The following is a 26,377-nucleotide window of genomic DNA, read 5'->3' on the forward strand; positions in this document are numbered from 1 at the left end:
AAAGAACTACAGACCAATAGCACTAACATCCCATATCATAAAAATCTTTGAAAGGGTCCTAAGAAGCAAGATCACCACCCATCTAGAAACCCATCAGTTACACAACCCAGGGCAACATGGGTTTAGAACAGGTCGCTCCTGTCTGTCTCAACTATTGGATCACTACGACAAGGTCCTAAATGCACTAGAAGACAAAAAGAAAGCAGATGTAATATATACAGACTTTGCAAAAGCCTTCGACAAGTGTGACCATGGCGTAATAGCACACAAAATGTGTGCTAAAGGAATAACAGGAAAAGTCGGTCGATGGATCTATAATTTCCTCACTAACAGAACACAGAGAGTAGTCGTCAACAGAGTAAAGTCCGAGGCAGCTACGGTGATAAGCTCTGTTCCACAAGGCACAGTACTAGCTCCCATCTTGTTCTTCATCCTCATATCCGACATAGACAAGGATGTCAGCCACAGCACCCTGTCTTCCTTTGCAGATGACACCCGAATCTGCATGACAGTGTCTTCCATTGCAGACACTGCAAGGCTCCAGGCGGACATCAACCAAATCTTTCAGTGGGCTGCGGAAAACAATATGAAGTTCAACGATGAGAAATTTCAATTACTCAGATATGGTAAACATGAGGAAATTAAATCTTCATCAGAGTACAAAACAAATTCTGGCCACAAAATAGAGCGAAACACCAACGTCAAAGACCTGGGAGTGATTATGTCTGAGGATCTCACCTTCAAGGACCATAACATTGTATCAATCGCATCTGCTAGAAAAATGACAGGATGGATAATGAGAACCTTCAAAACTAGGGAGGCCAAGCCCATGATGACACTCTTCAGGTCATTTGTTCTATCTGGGCTGGAATATTGCTGCACTCTAACAGCACCTTTCAAGGCAGGTGAAATTGCCGACCTAGAAAATGTACAGAGAACTTTCACGGCGCACATAACGGAGATAAAACACCTCTATTACTGGGAGCGCTTGAGGTTTCTAAACCTGTATTCCCTGGAATGCAGGAGGGAGAGATACATGATTATATACACCTGGAAAATCCTAGAGCGACTAGTACCGAACTTGCACACGAAAATCACTCACTACGAAAGCAAAAGACTTGGCAGACGATGCACCATCCCCCCAATAAAAAGCAGGGGTGTCACTAGCACATTAAGAGACCATACAATAAGGGGGATTACCAACATAAGGGGGATTACCATACATAAGGGGGATTACCAACAGACCCCTGGCAGTCTTCAAGCTGGCACTGGACAAGCACCTAAAGTCAGTTCCTGATCAGCCGGGCTGTGGCTCGTACGTTGGTTTGCGTGCAGCCAGCAGCAACAGCCTGGTTGATCAGGGGCTGATCCACCAGGAGGCCTGGTCACAGACCGGGCCGCGGGGGCGTTGACCCCCGAAACTCTCTCCAGGTAAACTCCAGGTAAACACCTTCCCCCAAACTTGAAAAGAGACCGAGGAAGACTACTCTGGGAGGAAATTGTTAAGGCCACAAGGCACAATAACGTAATTCTAAGGGACTTTAACTTTAGTAATATAGTGGACCCCTGGTTTGCGATATTAATCCATTCCTGAGAGCTCATTGTAAATCAAAATTATCGGAAAGCGAATCAATTTTCCCCTTAAGAAATAATGGAAATCAAATTAATCCGTGCAAGACACCCAAAAGTATGAAAAAAAAAATTTACCACATGAAATATTAAGTTTAATGCACACAAACTGAAGAAGACATGCACAGTTTGTAGTATGTACTCTACTAACAATAGAATACATGACACTTACCTTTAATGAAGATTTGGTGATGATTGATGGGATGGGAGGAGGGGAGAGTGTCCAAGTTGTTAATGTTTAGAAGGGGAATCCCCTTCCATTAGGACTTGAGGTAGCAAGTCCTTTTCCGGGGTTACTTCCCTTCTTCTTTTAATTCCACTAGGAACAGCTTGAGAGCCACTGGACTTCTGTCGCACAACATATCTGTCCATAGAGGCCTGTACCTGTCGTTCCTGTATGACTTTCCTAAAGTGGTTCGCAACAGTGTCATTGTACAGGTTGCCAACACGACTTGCAGTAGCAGTGTGAGGGTGATTTTTATCAAAAAAAATTTGCACTTCAAGCCACTTTGCACACATTTCCTTAATTTTTGAAGTAGGCAACTTCTTCAATTTCTCTCTCCCCTCCTCCAAAGCAGTTTCCTCAGGTCTGGCCTCTTGCTGCTGAAGATGATCTAGCAGCTCATCAGTGGTTAGTTCAACATTGTCCTCCTCCACCAACTCTTCCACATCCTCCCCACTAACCTCCAACCCCAAGGATTTCCCCAATGCCACAATGGATTCCTCAACTGGCATAGGATTCCTAGGGTTAGCCTCAAACCCTTCGAAATCTCTTTTGTCCACACATTCTGGCCACAGTTTTTTCCAGACAGAGTTCAAGGTCCTCTTAGTCACTCCCTCCCAAGCCTTACCTAAAAGGTTTACACAATTGAGGATATTAAAGTGATCCTTCCAAAACTCCTTTAGAGTCAATAGTGTGTCTGAGGTCACTTCAAAGCACCTTTCAAACATAGCTTTTGTGTACAGTTTCTTGAAGTTGGAAATGACCTGCTGGTCCATGGGCTGCAGGAGAGAAGTGATATTAGGAGGCAAAAACTTGACCTTAATGAAGATCATGTCCCCAGAAAGTCGCTCTGCCAAGTCTGCAGGATGACCAGGGGCATTGTCTAATACCAGGAGGCACTTAAGGTCTAATTTCTTTTCAATTAGGTAATTTTTCACATTGGGGGCAAATGCATGGTGCAACCAGTCATAGAAAAAGTCGCTAGTGACCAATGCCTTACTGTTTGCCCTCCACAGCACACATAAATTAGCCTTGAGGATATTCTTTTGCCTGAACGCTCTGGGAGTTTCTGAGTGATACACCAATAAAGGCTTCACTTTGCAATCACCACTAGCATTGGCACACATCAACAGAGTAAGCCTGTCTTTCATAGGCTTATGTCCTGGGAGTGCCTTTTCCTCCTGAGTAATGTAGGTCCTGCTTGGCAATTTCTTCAAAAACAGGCCTGTTTTGTCGCAATTAAATACTTGTTCAGGTTTAAATTCTTCACTGTCTATGTACTCCTTGAATTCCTTCATATATTTTTCAGCTGCTTTTTGGTCTGAACTGGCAGCCTCACCATGCCTTATCACAATATGTATGCCACTACGATTCTTAAATCTTTCAAACCAATCTTTGCTGGCCTTAAATTCACTCACATCACCACTAGTTGCAGGCAATTTCTTTACCAAATCGTCATGCAACTGCCTAGCCTTTTCACAAATGATCTCTTGAGAGATGCTATCTCCTGCTATCTGTTTTTCATTTATCCACACCAATAACAGTCTCTCAACATCTTCTAACACTTGCGGTCACTGTTTCGTAATCACAACAACAGCTTCCTTGATTGCCGTTTTCCTGGTCACTATAGTAGAGATGGTTGATTGGGGTTTTGTATACAACTTGGCCAGCTCCGACACATGCACTCCACTTTCGTACTTTGCAATTATCTCTTTCTTCATTTCAATAGTCATTAGCACCCTTTTTCTCGAAGGGTTGGCACTAGAAGCTTTCTTGGGGTCCATGGTGACTTATTTTGCAGAAACAAGCACCAAAAAACACTGTGAAAATATGGAATGTACCGAATGTATCCTTAGATGCGAGCACATTGGCTGGCCTGTAAACACTGGCATACACGGGGCAGTTCAGGCCACACATGGACACATCTCGGACGAATAGCATATACCGGGTTTTGTAACGGGAACCGAGGCAAAATTTTTTGCGGTACAATGCATTGAATACCGGATTTATCGGATACCGATGGCATCCCGAACTGGGGGTCCACTGTATTGATTGGAATTTTCCGACTGGGAATTTAGAATCTAACGACTTTTTAGAAGTAGTTCAGGATTGTGTTTTGAAGCAGTTTGTGACAGAACCTACAAGGAGAAATAACCTGCTTGACTTGGTTCTGGCAAGCAAGGAATCCCTTGTTAATAATTTAGAAATTTCAGAGGAACTTGGTGCTAGCAACCACAAATCAGTTACCTTTCGAACTGAATGGAAGTATGATAGTAGGGATAACTCAGTAACAGTCCCAGATTTTTGTTTAGAAAATTACAATGGGCTTAGAGAACACTTACAATCTGTTGTCTGGGGTAACGAAGAGAGCTATCAATATGACAGTTTTCTGAACACTATACATGCTGCCCAAAGAACATTTATCCCATATAAAGATATTAGATCAAATAGAAATGACCCAAAATGGATGAATAATAGGCTCAAATATATTTTAGGGCAGAAGAAAGGAATTCATAGGCATATCAAAAGAGGTTAGGGTCATCTTGTGAATCTGTATATTGACATTAAGAGGGACATTAAAAAGGGGATAAGAAAAGCTAAATGGGACTATGAAATTAAAGTTGCTAGGGATTCGAAACCTAACCCTGGGTAGACATTTCGCCAACCAGTGGCTTTATCAATACAAATTCTACGACATGACATGAAGACAGTTGAACAATATACAAAAGCTGAGGTAATCAGTCCCCCAGCCTTAAAGTTGGTGTTAAGAGCACTGTAGTCGTGAAGATTCTGGACCATAGGTGAACAAACAAAAAAGTGCAGGTAAGATCCCAATGGGATGAGCGGGGAAGACGGGACAGACAAAGAATAGCGCTGGAGAGGAGTGTTCTCAGTTGTAGAAATAAAGCCAGGGCTTGACCCAGCAGCTAAGGCGATCGTGGGACAGATATTACCTGGAGTTTACCTGGAGAGAGTTCCTGGGGTCAATGTCCCCGTGGCCCGGTCTGTGACCAGGCCTCATGGTGGATCAGAGCCTGATCAACCAGGCTGTTACTGCTGACTGCACACAATAAAACACACGAGCCACAGCCGGTCCAGTACCTGCTTGAAGACAGCCAGGGGTCTATTAGTAATCCCACTTATGTATGCTGGGAAGCAGTTGAACAGTCTTTGGCCCCTGACACCTATTGTGTTGTTTCTTAACGTGCTAGTGACACCCTTGCTTTTCATTGGGGGACCTTGCATCATCTGCCGAGTCTTTTGCTTTTGTAGTGAGTGATTTTCGTGTGCTAGTCCCTCTAGGATTTTCCAGGTGTATATAATCACGAATCTCTCCTGCATGCATTCCAAGGAGTACAGGTTCATGAACTTCAAGTGCTCCCAGTAATTGAGGTGTTTCATCTCTGTTATGTGAGCCATGAAGATTCTCTGAACATTTTCTAGGTCAGCAATTTCACCTGCCTTGAAAAGTGCTGTTAGTGCACAGCAATATTCCAGCCTAGATAGAACAAGCGACCTGAAGAGTGTCATCATGGGCTTGGCATCCATAGTTTTGAAGGTTCTCATTATCCATCCTGTCATTTTTCTAGCAGTTGCAATTGATACAATGTTATGGTCCTTGAAGGTGAGATCCTCCGACATGATCACTCCCAGGTCTTTGACGTTAGTTTTTCACTTTATTTTGAGGCTGGAATAATTTGTTTTATACTGCTTACCATATCGGAATAATTGAAATTTCTCATTGTTGAACTTCATATTGTTTTCTGCAGCCCATTGAAAGATTTGGTTGATGTCCACCTGGAGCCTTGCAGTGTCTGCAATGGAAGACACTGTCATGTAGATTCGGGTGTCATTTGCAAAGGAAGACACAGTGCTGTGGCTGACAAATGCGCTATTATGCCATGGTCACACTTGTCGAAGGCTTTCGCAAAGTCTATGTATATTACATCTGCATTCTTTTTGTCTTCTAGTGCATCTAGGACCTTGTCATAGTGAACCAGTAGTTGGGACAGACAGGAGCGACCTGCTCTAAACCTATGTTGCCTTGGGTTGTGTAACTGATGGGTATCTAGATGGGTGGTGATCTTGCTTCTTAGGACCCTTTCAAAGATTTTTAAGATATGGGACGTTAGTGCTATCAGTCTGTAGTTCTTTGCTATTGCTTTACTGCCCCCTTTGTGGAGTGGGGCTATGTCTGTTGTTTTTAGTAACTGTGGGACGACTCCCGTGTCCATGCTCCCTCTCCACAGGATGTTAAAAGCACGTGATAGGGGCTTCTTGCAGTTCTTGATGAACACAGAGTTCCATGAGTCTGGCCCTGGGGCAGAGTGCATGAGCATGTTATTTATCGCCTGTTCGAATCATTTGGCATTAGGATAACATCAGATAGGCTTGTGTTTACCAAATTCTGTGGCTGTCTCATATAAAATTCATTTAGATCTTCGGCTCTCAGTCTGGTTAATGGCTTGCTAAAAACTGAGTCATATTGGGACTTGAGTAGCTCACTCATTTCCTTGCTGTCATCTGTGTAGGACCCATCTTGTTTAAGTAGGGGCCCAATACTGGATGTTCTCGACTTTGATTTGACATAAGAAAAGAAATACTTTGGGTTTCTTTCGACTTCATTTATGGCTTTTAGTTCTTCCCACGATTCCTGACTCCTATAAGATTCCTTTAGCTTTAGTTCGATGTTTGTTATTTCTCTGACCAGTGTCTCCTTACGCATTGCAGATATATTGGCCTCTTTTAGCCTCTCTGTTATTCTTTTCCGTCGCCTGTAAGGGAAGTGCCTGTCTCTTTCTATTTTACATATGCTACTCCTTTTTCTTCAAGGAATAAGCCTTGAGCATACATTGAGTGCCACAGAGTTAATCTGTTCTAGGCATAAATTGGAGTCTGTGTTGTTTAGTCTATCTTCCCAGCTTATATCGTTTAGGACTTGGTTTACTTGGTCCCACTTTATGTTCTTGTTATTGAAGTTGAATTTGGTGAAGGCTGCCTCATGACTAATCCCATTTTGTCGGTCTGGGGCTCTGTGCATAGATGTCTGAACCTTGATTATTTTGTGATCCGAGTATACTGTTTTTGATATGGTGACATTTCGTATCAGATCATCATTGTTATTGACTATGAGGTCTAGTAGGCTCTATTATTTGCTGGTTTAAGTCGAATTTTACGCATAGATTTAAAAGCTCGTGTGTGTGTGTGAGTTCTCGTCTGAGCTGCCTCCTGGTGTTATCGCTGCAACAACATTATTTTCTATAATCCTTATTTTAGGTGCCTTAAGTTGAAATCCCCCAGGAGCAAGGTGTTGAGGACAGGAGCTGGAAGATTTTCCAGACAGTGGTCAGTTTTCAACAGCTGCTCCTGAAATTGTTGGGACGTTGCATCCAGAGACTTGTAGACTACCAAAATGACTAGATTTTGGTTCTCGATCTTTACTGCTAAAACTTTCACTACATCATTTGAAGCATTAAGCAGTTCTGTGCAAATAAGTCACTCTTCAATATACAGGCCAACCCCCTTCCCTTTTGCCCGTTCACTCTGTCGCATCTGTATAGGTTGTAACCTGGGATCCATATTTTGTCCAAGTGATCCTTTATGTGGGTCTCTGTGAAAGCGTGAACATTGCATTTACCTCTGCAAGCAGTCAATGGATGTAAGGCATTTTGTTGTTTGTTGCTGGCTTTAGACCCTGTATATTTGCAAAGAAGGTCATCGGACTGGTGGTACTGGTGGTACTGTGGGGGACTTTTTTTTCCGGCACTAATATCTGTATCTGTTGGTTTGGAGTGGAGGCCATCGACTGTGATTCCACTCCAAAAGTGAATGGATTTGGTGTACGATTTCTGCCACATCCTGCCAGTTTTTTTTCCATCCTGGCACTAAAAAACCTCTCCCTCTTGAGTAGCTGTGGCTACCCAGGTTTTCCCATGGTCTGGATGTTTTGTATCTTTTTGTCCCCTTTAGATGGTGTGCCTGGAAATTTAAGTTATAGCACTGTCTTTCCTGTACTGAAGAGGGAAACATTTCAGGGTGAAAAAGCTTACAGGAAGGAAGTTTGCATTTTCCTGTTGTCATATGGGCATGGCATTTTCTAGGTTGGTCAAAGTTGCATGGCCCATCTGTTTTTCTAGATATCCCATGCCTGCAGATACCAAGTGCATAATATGTGCACAGGCTTGGTTTCCGTTTGCCTTGGATTTTTCTGACTATTCTTTGTTGGTGCATGTTTTCCTGTCTCATTCCTATCCTCACTAGTACTAACAATGGAGTTCTCACCAGTTGTTTCTGGTAATATATCCTCACTATTACTAGTGAAGTCCCCTTGTTTGCTATCTCCTGTGGTATTATTAGTTTTATCTTGTCTTTGACTACACTTGTTTCCCCACTACAGCTCCTGTCTCCCTCGAGGCCATTAATATGCATACAGTTACTGTTTACCAGGACAGCACAGTTGTATTAGGTGCGGGGAAGATGGGACAGGCGTAGATTAGTGCTATAGAGGAGTGTAGAAATTGAGCCAGCGCTTAACCCAGCAGCAAAGGCAAATGTTGGTGAGAGAACGAACAGCACAAGTTACTTGACAAAGAGTCCAAAGGTTATTTGTAAATAGGGTTAGGAGCAGGTTCGTACAAGTAGTAAAGGTTTTGCTGGTTTTTGGATCTGTGAATGTCTTCGTCAAGGAGAGAGGTCCAGTAATCATATCGTGTCTCAAGTTTGTCTGTCTGTCACTGAGTGTCTTCCAGTACAGATTCAGCACAAGGATGCCTAAATGGGCATGGAGAGACTCGCTTGTGGTGAAGTCCTCCAATCTGATATCAAGCACCCAGTGCAGTGCCTTGCTATGGACACCCTGCAGTTTAAGTAAGTTTGTTTTTGCTGCAAGAGAGAGGGCTAGAGGAGAGTAAGTTATCAGAGGACGTATTAGGGATTTGTAGAGGTGTAGTTTGGTGTGTTGGGAGGCATGTTGAAGCTTGTAGAGGCCCGCAAGGGCCTTACTAGCTATTGCATGCCTTGAGTGAATGTGTCTGTATAAGCAAAGAAGGTTGTCAAGATTAACACCAAGGACCATGACAGATTGTGTAATGGGGATGCAGGTGTGGGTGTCGGCTGTTCTGAGCTCAACAGGTAATGGAGGATCACGTTTCCTATAGTTAAAATATGTAATGCTGGATTTGGCTGCACTGGATTTCATCCTCCATTTTTGTTCCCAGATGGCTATCCTGTCGACCTCATTTTGTGTTTTGTGTGTGAGTGTATCTATATTGGCGGAAGTGATAAGTTGTGTAATGTCTGAATATGCTAGTGTGATGGAGTTGTGGTATACAGGTGTTGGAATGTCGTTAGTGTATAAAATGTAGAGGGCAGTGGAGAGGACAGATCCCTGGGGTACTCAGCATTTAGTGTGAAGTAGTCAGAGTAACAACCTTGGAGTTCGATTCTCATGGTGCAGCGACCATCTAGGTGGTGAGTGGTCAAGACTCACCAGAGTTTTGGCTTTAAACCAATGTTGAGGTAGTTTTGGTTGTGTGTATCCTTAATAAATCTGTTTGTTATACGATGATGTACATAGCAATTGTATGTAAATCATAGGTATATTGTTCTGGTTTAGGGTTTCCGTATCTTTGTTATCATTAATGTTATAATTTTGTTTGACTTTCCAGTAATTACACTGGATAAATAAGTTAAGACATTGTAGTGTTTTGCTAGGTTTTATTTTTGGGGTTTTTTTTTTTTTTGGTTATATATAGGTGGTGAGTGCTTATGTTTCATCCAGGGTTTTTTGGCCTTATTAAACCTTTGAATTTGTGCTCATCCTTGATAAATTTTGATTGTTTGTCGATCATGTATATTTCTAGTTGTATGAGAATCATATGCATACTGTTCATTAAAATAAAATAAAAAAAAAATTATCTATGTTGTGGATGGGGGGGTAGGTGACGTAAATTGCTAGTCACTGTGGGTAATAATGTTTTTTTTTTGATTATCATGAGTGATGACTGGTGTGTACTGTGTGAGGGTATATTTCCACTGTAATGTACAGTGTGATTATTCTGTGTTAGGGACATTTGGGATACTTGTGACTCAAATAATTTTCATGTACCATTTCATAGTTTTTCCTACCTGACATATTAACGCTTATTGTAGGTTTAGCATTACTATTTTGTTTATGTTAATGTACATAAGAACTTAAGAAAGAGAGGAATGCTGCAGCAGGCCTGTTGGCCCATACTTGGCAGGTCCTTTACAATCCATCCCACTAACAAAACATTTGCCCAACCCAGTTTTCAATGCCACCCAAGAAATAAGCTCTGATAACTTTATCCACTCATTTGCAAGTCCCACTCAAATCCAACCCCTATCACTCATATATTTATCCAACCTAAATTTGAAACTACCCAAAGTCCTAGTGTCAATAAACCAACTAGGTAGACTGTTCCACTCATCAACTACCCTATTTCCAAACCAGTACTTTCCTGTGTCCTTTCTAAATCTAAACTTGTCTAATCTAAATCCATTACTGTGGGTTCTATCTTGAAGAGATATCCTAAAGACCTTATTAATATCCCCTTTATTAATACCCATCTTCCTCTTATACACTTCTATCATGTCTCCCCTTATTCTTCGTCTAACAAGTGTATGTAATTTAAGAGACTTCAATCTTTCTTCATAAGGAAGATTTCTAATGCTATGTATTAATTTAGTCATTCTACACTGAATGTTTTCTAATGAACTTACATACATTCTGCAATATGGAGACCAGAACTGAGCTGCATAATCTAGGTGAGGCCATATTAATGATGTATAAAGCTGCAGTATAACCTTTGGACTTCTGTTGCTTACACTTCTTGATTTAAATCCCAATAATCTATTTGCCTTATTACGTATGCTTAGGCACTGCTGTCTTGATTTAAGGTTGCTGCTTACCATAACCCCCAAGTCCTTTTCGCAATCTGTATGACTAAGTTCTACATTATTTAACTTATAAGTGCTAGGGTTATGGACACTCCCGAGCTTCAGAACCTTGTATTTATCTACATTGAACTGCATCTGCCACTCATGAGGTGGATATTGGAAAGCCAGTGGCACTAGGTGATGAAGACAGTAATAGGTTTAGTGGAATAACAGAAAGGAGCAGGAAAGGTAAAGAGAAAGGAGGGTTCTCAAATATATATTACACTAATAGTCATAGTGCTAGGAATAAGATGGACGAGTTGAGACTAGTTGCTAGTGCAGGTAACATTGATGTATTTGCCTTAACTGAGAACGTGGTTCAATACGAAAAATCGGGACATGCCTGCTGAATGTCACATAGAGGGTTTTAAATTGTTTGAAGTAGACAGAAGTATCGGGAATGGGGGTGGGGAGGCACTGTAAGTCTGAGATCGTTTGAACTGTTGCACAAATATGGGTATTAAGTCTGAAGTAACACATACAGAGTCTGTTTGGATAGAATTTTCAGAGGGACATGAAAAATTTATTCTAGGTGTGATATACCGTCCACCAAACTTAGATAGGGACCAAGGGAAACTACTATGGGACGAAACTGTTAAGGTCACAAGGCACGATAACGTAGTAATTCTAGGGGACTTTAACTTTAGTCATATTGATTGGAATTTCTTGACTGGGAATTTAGAATCAAACGACTTCTTGTAAGTATTTCAGGATTGTTTTTTGAAGAAGTCTGTGACAGAACCTACAAGGGGAAATAACCTGCTTGACTTAGTTCTGGCAAACAAGGAAACCTTTGTTAATAATTTAGAAATTACAGAGGAATTCGGCACAAGCGATCACAAATCAATTACCTTTAGCATTGAATGGAAGTATGATAGTAGGGATAATTCAGTAATGGTCCCAGATTTTTGCTTAGCAGATAACAATTGGTTTAGAGAATGCTTATCATCTGTGGACTGGGGTAACGAAGAGAGCTATCAGTATGACAGCTTTCTTAACACAATACATGCTGCCAAAAGGACATTTATCCCATACAAGGAAATTAGATCAAATAGAAATGACCCAAAATGGATGAATAATAGGCTCAGATATCTTTTAGGGCATAAAAAAGGAATTTATAGGCGTATCAAAAGAGGTGAGGGTCATCTTATGAATCAGTAAATTGACATTAAGAGGGACATTAAAAAGGGGATAAGAAAAGCTAAACGGGACTATGAAATTGAAAGTTGCTAGGGATTCGAAAACTAACCCAAAAAGCTTTTTCCAGGTTAATAGAACTAAAGTTAGAGATAAGATAGGTCCCTTTAAAAATAACTCTGGGCATCTTACTGACAAGGAGAATGAAATGTGCTCTATTCTAAATAATTATTTTCTATCGGTTTTCACTCAGGAAGACACTAACAATATCACAGTAATTAATTTTATAGTGGGCCTGATGATGATAAATTATGCAATATCACAGTCACTACTGAACTGGTTATCAAACAGACAGACCTGTTAAAGCAAAATAAATCCCCGGGCCCTGATGAACTTTTTTCAAGGGTTCTTAAAGAGTGTAAAATGGAACTTTAAGAACATAAGAAAGGAGGAACACTGCAGCAGGCCTGTTGGCCCATACGAGGCAGGTCCTTATCAAAACGACCTCTACCTAAAGCTACCCAAGAAATAACTCCCGTACCCCATGACACCATAAGAACATAAGAATGTAGGAACACTGCAGAAGGCCTACTGGCCCATGCGAGGCAGGTCCTTATCAAAACGACATCTTCCTAAAGCTACTCAAGAAACAACTCCCGTACCCAATGACACCATTGAAACCCAGCCCCTCCCACTCATATATTTGTCCAGTCTCTTCTTAAAGCTACCCAAGGTCCTAGCCTCTATCACCCCACTGGGAAGACTGTTCCACGCATCTACAACTCTGTTAGAAAACCAGTACTTACCTATGTCCTTTCTAAACCACTGTCTAATATTTTTAATATTTATCTTCAAACAGGTATAGTGTCTGATATGTAGAAGATGGCTAATGTAATTACTATTTTTAAAGCAGGGGACAAGTCATTACCATCAAATTACTGCCCAATAAGCCTGACCTCAATTGTAGGCAAATTACTAGAGTCAATTATAGCTGATAATATAAGAAGCCATCTCGATAAGCACAGTTTGATTAATGACACTCAACATGGATTCATGAGGGGCCGTTCTTGCCTAACTAATTTATTAACCACCTTCAGTAAAGCTTTTGAGGCCGTTGATCATGGTAAAGAATTCGATATTGTTTATTTAGATTTTAGTAAGGCTTTTGATAGAGTACCACACCAGAGACTGCTAAAAAAAGTGGCAGCTCATGGCATTGGGGGAAAAGTGCTGTTATCAAATCAAATCAAAGTTTATTCTCTATAAGAATTACAATGCAGGGTTTACAGATTTTAGTTATTGTGTGGTTTACATGTAGTAAAATACTAATTACAGAGGGAGCCACTAGAACACCTAGCATGGCTAGGCATTTCGGGCAAACTTAAATTAATTCTTAACCCTAAATTATAACAAATTGTGGAGTAAGTTGACTAAATACTAGTGACTAAATACTAGTTTGTGAGTTAAGCAATGTGAATGCTTTTGTTTTGGCACAATACATAGTTTCTATATTGGAGTATCAATGGCAAACTTATGACTAGTTAGGAATCATTATTTTAAGAATAGGATACGTATTTCTGTGCTTATAATTAAATGGGTGAGTGAGTGAGTGTGTGGACCACCAGGTGGTTTTTATGTAGTTAGCTGATGGGGTGTATCAGGGAGATAAGATGTTTTCTAACAGTAGTTTTGAAGGTGATGAGTGTGTCTGCTGTTCTAGAGTTTTCAGGTAGAGTGTTCCAGATTTTAGGGCCTTTGGCATACATTGAGTTTTTTGTAAAGGTTTAGTAGTACACGGGGAATGTCGTAGAGATGTTTGTGTCCACTGTTATGCCTGTGGGTCCTGTCACAACTATCAAGAAAGCATTTTAGGTCAAGGTTAATATTGGAATTTAAGGTCCTGTATATGTAGATTGTGCAGTAGTAAGTGTGGATGTTCTGAATAGGGATTAATTTTAGATCTATGAAGAGTGAGGGGGTGTGTTACCAGGGATGGGAATTGGTGATTATTCTTACTGCAGCTTTTTGTTGGGTTATTATTGGCTTTAGGTGTATTGCTGCAGTTGATCCCCAAGCACAAAATAGCATAGGTGAGGTATGGATAAATGAGTGAATGGCATAGTGTGAGAAGGGCATTTTGCGGCACGTAGTATCGTATCTTGGAGAGGATCCCAACTGTTTTGGATACTTTTTTTGATATGTGTTGGATATGGGTGCTGAAATTCAGGTTGTTGTCGAGGTATAGGCCTAGGAATTTGCCCTCTTTATGTCTGGCAATTAGAGTGCTGTTGATCTTAATGTTAAGTTGTGCAGCACCTGCTCTGCTACCAAACATAATATAGTAGGTTTTGCCAGTGTTAAGCGTAAGTTTATTGGCTGTCATCCAAGTTGATATTTTGAGCAGCTCATTAACAATGGTGTTGAGGATGGCAAGATTAGGGTGAGAGATGGCATAAGTCATGTCGTCAGCAAAGAGAATGGGTTTCAGGTGTTGGGATACGTTTGGAAGATCATTGATGTAAACGAGGAAGAGCAGGGGTCCAAGGACACTTCCCTGCAGAACTCCAGTATCAGGTGGCCATGTTGATGATGCTGTGTCTTTAACCCTTTGGGGGTCGGCAGGTCCTCTCAGAGACTTGTTCTCAGGGTCGGCCAAATTTCAAAAAAAAAAAAAAATTCTTATGAAAAAATAGAGAATCTTTTCCCGATCATAATGACACCAAAAGTATGAAATTTGATAGAAAACTTACAGAATTATGCTCTCGCGAAGTTAGCGGTCTCGACGATGTTTACGCATTGGCGATTTTGCCCACTTTGAGCAGTATTTTTGGCCAATTCCAGTGTACTAGTCGACAAAAATCATAACTATTTCGCTAGAACTCCATTTTTTCTATCGAATGAGTACAAGAAACCACCCATTTACCAATTTCAACTATCCAATACAGTGGTTAGAATTTAGCAATTTTGCCAATTTCACACAAATTTCAAAAGATGCCAATTTCCAAAAAAGGTCCAGAATAAACAATAAAGGCATTCCTAGCACTAAAATAACAAGTTCTCTGTTCGTTAGTCACATTCCCAGGCCCCTCTTATATTTCTTTGGCTTTCCACTTTGAATTTTTATTCTTACAAAAAATAGAAGATTTACTGTTATGCAGACTACTGCATTAGTGTAGAAATGGTATAAATAATATCAGCGCACTTGTGAAAGAATATTAGACTCACCAGTTGATGTGTATTGGGCGCTTGTTTTTGAACTTTGGTAAAAATCGAACATTTCTGCTACTTTGAGCTCATTTTCAAGGTACTTTTCATTGTAAAACCAATCAAAATCATCTCAATTTCTGTAATATGTCTTCTGTTCTATAAAATGAGACCAAGGAAACTAGAATACAGCAATAAATACCATACGAAAATACAGTGCAAAGTCGCTGTTTTAATCCAAAAACACGGTCAAAGTTTTTTTTTTCTCATTACGCACTGTGTGTTGCAGGATTTTTTTTATACTGTGCACACTGACCACATAGACCCATTCTTTCATATGTAGGCCTACCAGCTTTCTCTCACTAGATTTAAGGGCGCCAGAATTTAGGCATACTAGTACGTGAAAAACCCTGGGTCGTAAGCCGAACTAGTATGTCCGAAACCCCCAAAGGGTTAATGGTGACATAGTGATACCTATTCGAAAGGTAGGACTTGAAATATGCAAGCGCATGGCCTCTTATACCATAATGGTCAATTTTGTGGAGTAGGATGCCGTGGTCTGTGTCAAAAGCTTTTCTTAGGTCAATAAAAATTCCTAGCGGATATTCCTTATTTTCCAATGCTGTGTAAAGCAGATCTAGCATTTTTACAATTGCATCATTAGTGCTTTTATTTTTCCTGAATCCAAATTGGCAGGGGGTGAGTATGTTTTGTGCCGTCATAAATGAATACAGCCTCCTGTTCACGAGTTTCTCAAAGATTTTGGATAGCAATGGTAAGTATGATATTGGCCTATAGTTGTTTACATCTGTAGGGTCACCACCTTTATGTATTGGTGTAACCCTTGCTGTCTTGAGTAGTTTCAGGAAGGTGCTAGTTTCTACTGACTTGTCAAAAAGTAATGAAATAGCATCCGAAAGGACATGGACCGCTAGCTTGTACAATAATGGTGAGACGTGAGACAGGTTCCCCGAGTTATTTTTAAGTGACTATAATCTCAGTGACTTCGGTGGGTTCAGTTGGAACAAGACAGAAGGAATTTGGGAAATTCCCATCTAGATACTTCCCAGCATGGGCGTTGGTACGTGGGATTTTACTGGTAAGATTAGATCCTATGGTTGAGAAGAAGTCGTTTATCTTGTTTGCTGTTTCAGTGGAATGCAGTGGTGTTTCATTAGGCTTAGTTAGGGCAATATTCTTGTTTTTTTTCAGTTTGTGGGTGCCCAGAATCTGGGAGAGTGTTTTCCAGGTCTTTTTTCTGCTGGAGTAGTACAGTTGTTTGGCTTTCTTCATTACTTTGGTGAGAATTGATGAATAGTGTTTAAGAATACCTTTATGTATTAAGCCCTGTCTATATTGCTTTTCATACTGGTGTTTCTTATCAATGGATTTCAGAATGCTGCTGGTTAGCCATGGGCAACCGAGCCGTTTATTCGTGATCTGTTTCGTTTTTATAGGACAATGTTTGTTGAATAGTCTAAGTAATTTGTTAAGAAAAATGTCTGTCCAATCGTCAATACCGTTGGCCTTGGAGAATTCTGTAGGCCAGTCAACAGTCTCTAGGTCTGCTGTGAACTTCCTTATTGAGGCCTCGTCATGGACTCTAAATGAAAGTTTGTTATATTCCAGTGGTGGTTTGCTAATGTTTGTTAAGAGGAAGGTAGGGTAGTGGTCTGTAGTGCTGTCTTTGATTATCCCTGATTTAAGGGGGGCTAGTATATTGGTCCATATGTGGTCTATTATGGTTGCACTTGTCTCAGTGAGCCTGGTTGATTTAGTTATTGTTGGTATGAGAAGTGTGTTGTTCATATTGTTGATGAAATCAGTTACAGGCTGATCATCTAGTAGGCCAAGGTTGATATTGAAGTCTCCAGCTAAGAGAAGGTGGTGCTCGTTTATTTGTCTGTTAGTTATTAGTGCCTTTAATTTCTCACTGAAATTTGGGATGCTTGTGTGGGGTATCCGGTAAATGGCACCAATTGTTATAGGTGTCTTAAAGTTTTTTACAGTAAAATTAGCAAAAATGTATTCCCCATATTCATCACTAAAGTGGTGCTAATACATGTATCGAGTCATGGCTCACTAATAGAACATAAGAACAAGAGAACATAAGAAAGGAGGAACACTGCAGCAGGCCTGTTGGCCCATACTGGGCAGGTCCTTTACAATCCATCCCACTAACAAAACATTTGCCCAACCAATTTTCAATGCCACCCAAGAAATAAGCTCTGTTAACCCTAAACACTCATATGCAAGTCCCACTCAAATCTAACCCCTCTCACTCATACATTTATCCAACCTAAATTTGAAACAACCCAAGGTTTTAGCTTCAATAACCCAACTAGGTAGACTGTTCCACTCATCAACTACCCTATTTCCAAACTAATACTTTCCTACATCCTTTCTAAATCTAAACATGTTTAATTTGAATCCATTACTACGGGTTCTCTCTTGGAGAGATATCCTCAAGACCTTATCTATATCACCTTTATTAATACCCATCTTGCACTTATACACTTCGATCATGTCTCTCCTCATTCTTCGTCTAACAAGTGAATGTAATTTAAGGGCCTTCAATCTTTCTTCATAAGGAAGATTTCTAATGTTATGTATTAATTTAGTCATTCTACGCTGAATGTTTTCTAACGAATTTATGTCTATTCTGTAATATGGAGACCAGAACTGGGCTGCATAATCTAGGTGAGGTCTTACTAATGATGTATAAATCTGTAATATAACCACTGAACTTCTATTGCTTACACTTTTTGATATAAATCCCAGAAATCTGTTTGCCTTATTACATATGCTTAGGCATTTATGTCTTGGTTTAAGGTTACTGCTTACCATAATCCCCAAGTCCTTTTCACAACCTGTACGGCTAAGTTCTACATTATTTAACTTACAAGTGCTAGGGCAATGGACACTCCCGAGCTTCAGAACCTTGCATTTATCTACATTGAACTGCATCTGCCACTTTGCTGACCAGGTATTGAGTTTGTCTAAATCCTCCTGAAGTTCCCTGATATCTATGTTTGAATCAATTATCCTACCTATCTTTGTGTCATCGGCAAATCTGCTCATTTCACTACTAATTCCCTCATCAAGATCATTAATAAATATTATAAACAACAACAGGCCCAAGACTGATCCCTGTGGAATGCCACTTGTTACAGATCCCCACTCGGATTTAACCCCATTTATGAACACTCTCTGCTTCCTGTCTGTGAGCCATGACTCGATCCACGAGAGCACTTTTTCCCCAATGCCATGAGCTGCCACTTTCTTTAACAGTCTTTGGTGTGGAACTCTATCAAAAGCCTTACTAAAATCTAAGTAAATAATAACAAATTCTTTATTGTGATCAACAGCCTCAAAAGCTTTACTGAAGAAAGTTAATAAATTAGTTAGACAAGAATGGCCTCTCGTGAATCCATGCTGAGTATCATTAATCAAGCTATGCTTATCGAGATAGCTTCTTATAATCTCAGCTATAACTGACTCCAGTAATTTGCCTACAATTGAGGTCAGGCTTATTGGGCTGTAATTTGATGGTAACAACTTGTCTCCTGCTTTAAAAATAGGAATTACATTAGCCATCTTCCACATATCAGACACTACACCTGTTCGAAGAGATAAATTAAAAATATTAGTTAATGGTTCACAGAGTTCCATTTTGTATTCCTTAAGAACCCTTGAAAAAAGCTCATCAGGACCTGGCGACTTATTTTGCTTCAGTCGGTCTATTTGTTTCATAACCATTTCACTAGTGACTGTGAAGTTACATAATTTATCTTTTTCAGGCCCACTATAAAAATTAATTACTGGAATATTGTGTCTTCCTGTGTAAAAACCGAGAGAAAATAATTATTTAAAATCGAACACATTTCATTCTCCTTGTCAGTGAGATGCCCATAGTTATTTTTAAGGGGACCTATCTTATCTCTAACTTTCATTCTATAGACCTGGAAAAAACTTTTTGGGTTAGTTTTCGAATCCCTAGCAACTTTAATTTCATAGTCCCTTTTAGCTTTTCTTATCCCCTTTTTAACGTTCCTCTTAATGTCAATATACTGATTCATAAGATGACCCTCTCCTCTTTTGATATGCCTATTAATTCCTTTCTTATGCCCTAGTAGATGTTTCAACCTATTATTCATCCATTTTGGGTCATTTTTCTTTGATGTAATTTCTTTATATGGGATAAACGTTCTTTGAGCAGTATTATGGTGTTCAGAAATCTGTCATATTGATAGCTTCCTTCGTTACCCCAGTCAACGGATGATAAGTGTTCTCTAAGCCCTTTGTAATCTGCTAAGTGAAAATCTGGAACTGTTACTGAGTTGTCCCTACTATCACACTTCCATTCTATGCTAAAGGTAATTGATTTGTGATCGCTTGTGGCAAGTTCCTCATTAATTTCTAAATTATTAACAAGGGTTTCCTTGTTTGCCAGAACCAAATCAAGAAGGTTATTTCCCCTTGTAGGTTCTGTCACAAACTGCTTCAAAAAATATTCCTGAACTACTTCTAAGAAGTCATTTGATTCTATCTCAGTCAAGAAATTCCAATCAATGTGACTAAAGTTAAAGTCCCCTAGAATTACAGTGGACCCCCGCATAACGATGGCATCACATAGCGATTTTTCCGCATACCGATTACTTTTATCGCAAATTTTTTGCCGCGCATACCGATTAAAAACCCGCTTACCGATTTTCGTCCGAGACGCGTCCAATGTGCCCTCACATGTGCCGGCCGTCCCATTGTTTACCAGCCAGCCTCCACGGTAACATCCAAGCATACACTCGGAATATTTCGTATTATTACAGTGTTTTCGGTGCTGTTTCTGGAAAATAAGTGACCATGGGCCCCAAGAAAGCTTCTAGTGCCAACCCTGTGGTAAAAAGGGTGAGAATTAGTATGGAAATTAAGAAAGATTTTGAAGGGTTTGGGGCTAACCCTGAGAAGCCTATGCCAGTTGTGGAATCCATTGTGCCTACTTCAAAGATTAAGGAAATGTGTGCACAGTGGGTTGAACTGCAAACCTTTATAGATGAAAATCACCCTGACACAGCTGTTGCAAGCCGTGCTGGTGACTATTTCAATGACAATGTTATGGCCCATTTTAGGAAAGTCTTGAAGGAACGGGAGGTACAGAGCTCTATGGACAGATTTGTTGTGCGACAGAGGTCCAGTGACTCTCAAGCTGGTCCTAGTGGCATTAAAAGAAGAAGGGAAGTAACCCCAGAAAAGGACTTGCTACCTCAAGTCCTAATGGAAGGGGATTCCCCTTCTAAACAGTAAGAAGATAATGCTCTCCCCTCCTCCCATCCCATCAATCATCACCAGATCTTCAATAAAAGTAAGTGTCATGTAATTGTGCATGCCTTTTTCAGTTTGTGTGTATTAAAATTAACATTTCATGTGGTAAAAAAAAAATTTTTTCATACTTTTGGGCGTCTTGCACGGATTAATTTTATTTCCATTATTTCTTATGGGGAAAATTCATTCGCATAACGATTATTTCGCATAACGATGAGCCCTCTTGCACGGATTAAAATCGTTAACCGGGGGTCCACTGTACTACATTATTGTACCTTGTGGCCTTAACAATTTCCTCCCACAGTAATTTCCCCTGGTCCCTATCTAAGTTTAGGGGACGGTATATCACTCCTAGAATCAATTTTTTATGCCCCTGAAAATTCTATCCAGACGGACTCTGTATGTTACCTCAGACTTAATACCCGTTTTTATGCAACAGTTCAAGTGATCTCGGACATACAGTGCCACCCCACCTTCCTTACCGATATTTCTATCTACTTGGAACAATTTAAAAACCTGAATGTGACATTCCGAAGGCATGTCCCAACTTTTGGAATTAAACCATGTCTCAGTGATTGCAAATACATCAATGTTACCTGCACTAGCAACTAATCTCAACTCATCCATCTTATTCCTAGCACTACGGCTATTAGCATAATATAATTTTAAAGACCCTCCTTTCTCTTTACCTTTCCTGTTCATATCTGTTTTTTCACTAAACCTATTACTGTCCTTGTTGCCTAGTGCCATTGGCTTTCCAATATCCATCTCATTCTGCCTATTACTAGTTCCCCTAGAACTCATAGTATTACTACACTGGGACTTCACTGTATTCTCGTCAAAACCCATACCACCCATACCCACCCCAGACCTAGATAAGTGAACCCCATCCCTGGCATACATGTCATTTCTGCCATAGAAGAGGTCCCAGTTGTCAATGAATGTTACTGCATTCTCCTTACAGTATTTGTCCAGCCAGCAATTGACACCAATTGCCCTGGACAACCATTCGTTTCCAACTCCTCTCCTTGGCAAAATACCACCTATGACAGGGTTCCCACCCTTCTTCCTAATTATCTCTATTGCTGATCTATACTTGCTAATCAGGTCCTCACTCCTACGTCTGCCAACATCGTTGCCTCCCACACTGAGGCAGATAATAGGATTGCTCCCATTACCTTTCATGATGTCGTCCAGACGGCTAACAATATCCCCCATCCCAGCCCCAGGAAAACATACCCTGAGCCTCCTCTTCCTGTCCCTAAGACAAAAGGACCTATCCATAAACTTAACCTGACTGTCTCCAACTAAAACAATATTCTTACCTTCATTTGTGGAATTTGTCGTGACATTCTTGATGGTCTTCATTGGGGTATCAAGGGATGTCTCACTCTCGTCTTTCTCGGTGTCGTTCGTTGTGACGTTTCCAGTAGTCGACTCACATTCGTCGGGTAGCACAGAGAATGCATCAGATGTTTCCACAGCAGTCTCTTTCTTCTTCATCGTTTCTACCTTTCCATTCGTCTTCTTGATCGTCAACCTCGTTCCATGCTGTCCAGCCACTGACCACGTTCCCTTCTTGACCTGAGGACTCAAAACAGGAGGGCTACTATGAATCCTCTTGTTTTCCTCAGTCAATCGCCGTATCTCCATCTTCACTACCCTCAAACCATACCCCCGGCCGGGATTGAACCCGCGGTCATAGAGTCTCAAAACTCCAGCCCGTCGCGTTAGCCACTAGACCAGCTAGCCACAATAAGATTCATCCAACTACATGTAGGTATATTTCTATACCATAGGAAGGTTAGCACAGGCACCACTGTGACCACAAATGCAAGTTTTTACAGACGAATCTCCAGCTAGCGTGGCCGTGACGAACTCTAGCTCAAGTCCCTTCACTGCCGTCAACATGAGTCAAGAAATCGTAATGACACGATTGCAAACAAACCATACCCCCGGCCGGGATTGAACCCGCAGTCATAGTCTCAAAACTCCAGCCCGTCACGTTCGCCACTAGACCAGCTAGCCACAATAAGATTCATCCAACTAGGTATATTTCTACACCATAGGAAGGTTAGCACAGGCACCACTGTGACCACAAATGCAAGTTTTTACAGACGAATCTCCAGCTAGCGTGGCTAACGCAACGGGCTGGAGTTTTGAGACTATGACCGCGGGTTCAATCCCGGCTGGGGGTATGGTTTGTTTGCAATCGTGTCATTACAATTTCTTGAGTCATGTTGACGGCAGTGAAGGGACTTGAGCTAGAGTTCGTCACGGCCACGCTAGCTGGAGATTCGTCTGTAAAAACTTGCATTTGTGGTCACAGTAGTGCCTGTGCTAACCTTCCTATGGTGTAGAAATATACCAAGTTGGATGAATCTTATTGTGGCTAGCTGGTCTAGTGGCTAACGCGTCAGGCTGGAGTTTTGAGACTATGACCGCGGGTTCAATCCCGGCCGGGGGTATGGTTTGTTTGCAATCGTGTCATTATGATTTCTTGAGTCATGTTGACGGCAGTGAAGGGACTTGAGCTAGAGTTCGTCACGGCCACGCTAGCTGGAGATTCGTCTGTAAAAACTTGCATTTGTGGTCACAGTGGTGCCTGTGCTAACCTTCCTATGGTGTAGAAATATACCTAGTTGGATGAATCTTATTGTGGCTAGCTGGTCTAGTGGCTAACGCGACGGGCTGGAGTTTTGAGACTATGACCGCGGGTTCAATCCCGGCCGGGGGTATGGTTTGTTTGCAATCGTGTCATTACGATTTCTTGAGTTATGTTCACTACCCTCAATTCTTCCGTAGGCTGCTGGTAAAGTTGCTCGATGGAGGGCATCTTGGTTCAGTCCATGGAGAGCACACAAGAAACTTCTTCACAGATTTAAGTCTAGGTCACCAATGAGTTAAGTACAGGTCACCACTGAGTTAAGTACAGGAAGCAGAGAGTATGCTTAAATGGGGTTAAATCCTAGTGGGGATCTGTTGGCGACATAGTCAGCAGGTTGGATAATATTATGGCAGGTAATGGGAACAAGCCCATTCAAATTCAAATTCAAAGTTTATTCTCTATAAGTATTACAATGCTGAGTTTACAGAACTTGGTTATTGTGTGGTTTACATGTAGTAAAATAATAATTACAGAGTGTACCACTAGAACACCTAGCATGGCTAGGCATTTCGGGCAGACTTAGATTAAATCTTAAGTTTAAAATATTACAAAATTATGAGGTAAGTTGGTATTATGGCTAAGTGACTAAATACTAGTTTGTGAGTTTAGCAATGTGAATGCTTTTGTTTTGGCACTATACATAGTTTCAGAATTGGAGTATCACAGGCCAACTTATGACTAGTTAAAATTCATTATTTTGAGATTGAGATTGATATTTCTGTTTATGGTCAAATGGGTGAGTGAGTGTAAGTGTTAACCACCAGGTGGTATTCGTGTAATTAGTTGACAGGGTGTATCAGGGAGATAAGATGTTTTCTGATGGTAGTTTTGAAGGTGATGAATGTGTCTGCAGTTTTAGAATTTTCAGGTAGGGTGTTCCAGATTTTAGGGCCTTTGACATACACTGAATTTTTGTAAAGGTTTAGTCGGACACGGGGAATGTCATAGAGATGTTTGTGTTTGGTGTTGTGCCTGTGGGTTCTGTCATAACTATCAAGAAAGCGTTTTAGGTCAAGGTTAATATTGGAATTTAAGGTCCTGTAGATGTAGATTGCACAGTAGTAAGTGTGGATGTACTGAACAGGGAGTAAGTTTAGATCTATGAAGAGTGGGGGGGTGTGTTGCAAGGGATGGGATTTAGTGATTATTCTTACTGCGGCTTTTTGTTGGGTTGTTATTAGCTTTAGGTGCGTTGCTGCAGTTGAACCCCAAGCACAAATAGCATAGGTGAGGTATGGATATATAAGTGAATGGTATAGTGTGAGAAGGGTAGTTTGCGGCACGTAGTATCGTATCTTTGAGAGGATCCCAACCGTTTTGGATACTTTTTTGGTTATGTGTTGGATATGGGTGCTGAAGTTCAGGTTGTTGTCGAGGTATAGGCCTAGGAATTTGCCCTCATTATGCCTGGCAATTAGAGTGTTGTCGATCTTAATGTTAATTTGCGCATCTCCTGCTCTGCTACCAAACATAATGTAGTAGGTTTTGTCAGTGTTAAGCGTAAGTTTATTGGCTGTCATCCAAGTCGATATTTTGATCAGCTCGTCATTAACAATGGTGTTGAGGGTGGCAAGATTAGGGTGAGAGATGGCATAAGTCATGTCATCAGCAAAGAGAATGGGGTTCAGGTGTTGAGATACGTTTGGAAGATCATTGATGTATATGAGGAAGAGCAGGGGACCAAGGACACTTCCCTGCGGAACTCCAGTATCAAGTGGCTGTGTTGTTGATGCTGTGTCTTTAATGGTGACATACTGATACCTATTAGTAAGGTAAGATTTGAAATATGCAAGCGCATGGCCCCTTATACCATAATGGTCAAGTTTGTGGAGTAGGATGCCGTGGTCTGTGTCAAAAGCTTTTCTTAGGTCAATAAAAATTCCTAGTGGATATTCCTTATTTTCCAATGCTGTGTAAAGCAGATCTAGCATTTTTATGATTGCATCATTAGTGCTTTTATTTTTCCTGAATCTAAATTGGCAGGGGTTGAGTATGTTTTGTGCCATCATATATGAATATAGTCTCATGTGCACGAGTTTCTCAAAGATTTTGGATAGCAATGGTAAGTTTGATATTGGCCTATAGTTGTTTAAATCTGTAGGGTCACCACCTTTATGTATTGGTGTAACCCTTGCTGTCTTGAGTAGTTTTGGGAAGGTGCTAGTTTCTAGTGACTTGTTAAAAAGTAATGAGATAGCATGCGAGAGGACATGGGCCGCTCTCTTGTACAATAATGGTGGGACATGAGACAGATTCCCTGAGTTATTTTTAAGTGACTTTATAATCTCGGTGACTTCCGAGGGCTCAGTTAAAGCAAGATAGAAGGAATCTGGGAAATTCCCATCTAGGTAGTCCCCAGCATGGGCATTGGTATGTGGGATTTTATTGGCGAGATTAGAACCTATGGTTGAGAAGAAGTTGTTTATCTTGTTAGCTGTGTCAGTGGGATGCAGTGGTGTTTCATTAGGTTTAGTTAGGACAATGTTCTTTTTTTTTTTCAGTTTGTGGGTCCCTAGAATCTGAGAGAGTGTTTTCCAGGTCTTTTTTATATCTCCTCTTGTGTCAGTGAATCTACTGGAGTAGTATAATTGTTTGGCTTTCTTTATTACTTTGGTGAGGACTGATGAATAGTGTTTAACCCCTTCAGGGTCCATGGCCAAAATCTGAAGTGGTGCTCCAGTGTCCAAGAAATTTTGAAAAAAAAAATTATTTTTTCTTACAGAATTAAAGAGCATATTTTTGTGAAGGTAATAAGACAAAAAAAAAATTCTGATCAGTACTTACCGAGATACAGTGCCAAGAAGTTTGTCAAAAATGATGTGGTGGCGGCAACATCGACGAATTTCACATACGTGTATTATATTATTTAGCAGTTTTTATTGTTTTTTCTTTTCTTTTCCAATTTTTTTTTCTTCTCCTACTAACATTTGGGGCCTGAGAGACCAATACTGTATATAATGTATATATTTAAACTCACTGTATTGAACACAATAACTGCACTAAAGTTATCATATTATTGTTTACCACTGTTGTTTATTAAACATGCACAAATCTTGTATAATACTAATGTTCTATCACATATTTACATATTTACAATCACTGGACATGGTTTTAGAACTGCTGGAGCTTGTGGAACTCCTTGAAACAAGGCACCATGCACAGAGGCACCTTACATTCCTCACACATAAACCGAGTGTCTTTGCATCTTTGTTGCCGTCGTTTTGTTTGTGCACAGACTA

At 40.5% G+C, this 26,377-nt stretch overlaps 1 protein-coding gene across 2 annotated transcripts in view; it reads right to left on the reverse strand.

Moving 5' to 3' along the window:
- The window catches only part of LOC128691944 (uncharacterized), a 176,180-nt gene that overhangs the window by 65,944 nt on the left and 83,859 nt on the right, over window positions 1-26,377 (reverse strand). The window lies entirely within an intron of this gene.

This window comes from Cherax quadricarinatus, chromosome 75, assembly GCF_038502225.1.
Source record: "Cherax quadricarinatus isolate ZL_2023a chromosome 75, ASM3850222v1, whole genome shotgun sequence".
Classification (NCBI taxonomy): Eukaryota; Metazoa; Arthropoda; class Malacostraca; order Decapoda; family Parastacidae; genus Cherax; species Cherax quadricarinatus.